Source organism: Oncorhynchus keta, chromosome 19 (assembly GCF_023373465.1).
Source record: "Oncorhynchus keta strain PuntledgeMale-10-30-2019 chromosome 19, Oket_V2, whole genome shotgun sequence".
NCBI lineage: Eukaryota > Metazoa > Chordata > Actinopteri > Salmoniformes > Salmonidae > Oncorhynchus > Oncorhynchus keta.
In genome coordinates this window covers 82997519-83001339 of record NC_068439.1, presented here as the reverse complement: position 1 = coordinate 83001339, position 3821 = coordinate 82997519, and positions in this window count along the sequence as shown.

Here is a 3821-nt window from a genome sequence, read left to right as displayed (position 1 = left end):
GGAGAGGCTTCCGTCTGGCCACTCTACCGTAAAAGGCCTGATTGGTGGAGTGCTGCAGAAATGGTTGTCCTTCTGGAAGGTTCTCCCAGCTCTAGGAAGTCTTGGTGCGTCCAGACTTCTTCAATTAAAGAATGATGGAGGTCACTGTGTTATTGGGGACCTTCAATGCTGCAGAAAAGATTTTTTTTTTTACCCTTCCCCAGATCTGTGCCTCGACACAATCCTGTCTCTGAGTTCTACGGACAATTCCTTCCACCTCATGGCTTGGTTTTTACTCTGACATGCACTGTCAACTGTGGGACCTTATATAGACAGGTGTGTACCTTTCCAAATCATGTCCAATCAATTTCATTTATCACAGGTGGACTCCAATCAAGTTGTAGAGACATCTCAAGGATGATCAATTGAGAGGAGAGGGAAGAGAGGAGAGGGAAGAGATAAGATAGAGGAGAGAGGAGAGAGGAGAGGGAAGAGAGGAGAGGGAAGAGGGAAGAGGGAAGAGGGAAGAGGGGAGAGGGGAGAGGAGAGGAGAGGAGAGGAGAGGAGAGGAGAGGAGAGCACCTCTGTAGCTGATCTATTGTATGTGTCTGGCCATTTGTTTAATTGATCCTGGTGACTGGTGAAATGGACAGAATAGTACATCATTTATCAGAGTCTCACCAAGACAATCAGATCACACTCTGAAACTGCTGCATGATGAACTAGGTTTTCAATCAGCATTCTGACTGGACTAAACTGGGATGGACTGGACTAAACTGGGGTGAACTGGGCTAGACTAAACTGGGATGGACTGGACTAAACTGGGGTGGACTGGGCTAGACTAAAATGGGGTGAACTGGGCTAGACTAAACTGGGATGGACTGAACTAAACTGGGGTGGGCTGGACTAAACTGGGGTGGACTGGGCTAGACTAAACTGGGATGGATTGGACTAAACCGGGGTGGGCTGACCTAAACTGGGGTGGACTGGACTAAACTGGGGTGCGCTAGACTAAACTGGGGTGGACTGGACTAAACTGGGGTGGGCTGGACTAAACTGGGGTGGGCTGGACTAAACTGGGGTGGACTTGGCTAGACTAAACTGGGGTGGACTGGGCTAGACTAAACTGGGATGGACTAAACTGGGGTGAGATGGACTAAACTGGGGTGGGCTGGATTTAAACTGGGGTGTACTGGACTTAAACAGGGTTGGACTGGACTAAACTGGGGTAGGCTGGAATAAACTGGGGTCGGCTAGACTAAACTGGGGTCGGCTAGACTAAACTGGGGTGGACTGGGCTGGACTAAACTGGGATGGACTGGACTAAACTGGGGTGAGCTGGACTAAACTGGGGTGGACTGGGCTGGACTAAACTGGGATGGACTAAACTGGGGTGGGCTGGACTAAACTGGGGTGGACTGGACTGGGCTGGACTAACCTAGGGTGGACTGGACTAAACTGGGGTGGGCTGGACTAAACTGGGGTGTACTGGACTAAACTGAGGTGGACTGGACTAACCTAGGGTGAACTGGACTGGGCTGGACTAACCTAGGGTGGACTGGACTAACCTAGGGTGGACTGGACTAACCTAGGGTGGACTGGACTGGGCTGGACTAACCTAGGGTGGACTGGACTGGGATGGGGTGGACTGGACTAACCTAGGGTGGACTGGACTGGGCTGGGGTAGACTGGACTGGGCTGGGTGGACTGGACTAACCTAGGGTGGACTGGACTGGGCTGGGGTGGACTGGACTAACCTAGGGTGGACTGGACTGGGCTGGGGTGGGCTGGACTTACCTAGGGTGGACTGGACTGGGCTGGACTAACCTAGTGTAGACTGGACTGGGCTGGGGTGGACTGGACTAACCTAGGTTGGACTGGACTGGGCTGGGGTGGGCTGGACTACCCTAGGGTGGACTGGACTGGGCTGGACTAACCTAGTGCGGACTGGACTGGGCTGGGGTGGACTGGACTAACCTAGGGTGGACTGGACTGGGCTGGGATGGACTGGACTAACTTAGGGTGGACTGGACTGGGCTGGGTGGACTGGACTAACCTAGGGTGGACTGGACTGGGCTGGACTAACCTAGTGCGGACTGGACTGGGCTGGACTGGGCTGGACTAACCTAGTGCGGACTGGACTGGGCTGGGGTGGACTGGACTAACCTAGGGTGGACTGGACTGGGGTGGATCGCAAAGGACACAACTGCAGTGGATCAATACAGTTTCAATTGTATTGATAACAAATGACAAGAAGATCATATGAAAAGTAAAGGGAAATATGGCACTTTGAAAAACAAATACTGACATTGAACATGCATCTACATTGAACATGCCTCTGCATTGAACATGCCTCTACATTGAACATGCCTCTACATTGAACATGCCTCTACATTGAACATGCCTCCACATTGAACATGCCTCTACATTGAACATGCCTCTACATTGAACATGCCTCTACATTGAACATGCCTCTACATTGAACATGCCTCTACAGTGAACATGCATCTACATTGAACATGCCTCTACATTGAACATGCCTCTACATTGAACATGCCTCCACATTGAACATGCCTCTACAATGAACATGCCTCTACATTGAACATGCCTCTACATTGAACATGCCTCTACATTGAACATGCCTCTACATTGAACATGCCTCTACATTGAACATGCCTCTACATTGAACATTCCTCTACATTGAGCATGCCTCTACATTGAACATGCCTCTACATTGAACATGCCTCTACATTGAACATGCCTCTACATTGAACATGCCCTCATTATGCATTGAACATGCATCTACATTGAACATGCCTCATTGAACATTGAACATGCCTCCACATTGAACATGCCTCTACAATGAACATGCCTCTACATTGAACATGCCTCTACATTGAACATGCCTCTACATTGAACATGCCTCTACATTGAACATGCCTCTACATTGAACATGCCTCTACATTGAACATTCCTCTACATTGAACATGCCTCTACATTGAACATGCCTCTACATTGAACATGCCTCTACATTGAACATGCCTCTACATTGAACATGCCTCTACATTGAACATGCCTCTACATTGAACATGCATCTACAATGAACATGCCTCTACATTGAACATGCCTCTAAATTGAACATGCCTCTACATTGAACATGCCTCTACATTGAAAGAGTGACTTGGTGCAGTGAACAAGTAACTTTGTGAATTTGTTTGTTGTACTCAGTCAGTTGAAAATGTCCTTAGAGTTTTGAAATATTAGCCATTTTGACGATCTTTTAGTCATGTTTTGTTTTTTTGCGCTTAGAGTTTTGAAAATATACCACATACTCTGCTTGTGATCATTGCACCAAACTGTTTGTTTATATATATATTATATATATTTTTTTAATTGAACCTTTATTTAACTAGGCAAGTCAGGTAAGAACAAAATCTTATTTACATTGACGGTAAAACCCAGGGCAAACCCAGATGACGCTAGGCCAATTGTACGCCGCCCCATGGGATTCCCCATCACGGCCGGAGTTTATAAGTTATATACACAACTCCGACTGAGGCCTAGAGGACGATCACTGCCAAACACACAACTCAGACTGAGGCCTAGAGGACGATCACTGCCAAACACACAACTCAGACTGAGGCCTAGAGGACGATCACTGCCAAACACACAACTCAGACTGAGGCCTAGAGGACGATCACTGCCAAACACACAACTCAGACTGAGGCCTAGAGGACGATCACTGCCAAACACACAACTCAGACTGAGGCCTAGAGGACGATCACTGCCAAACACACAACTCAGACTGAGGCCTAGAGGACGATCACTGCCAAACACACAAC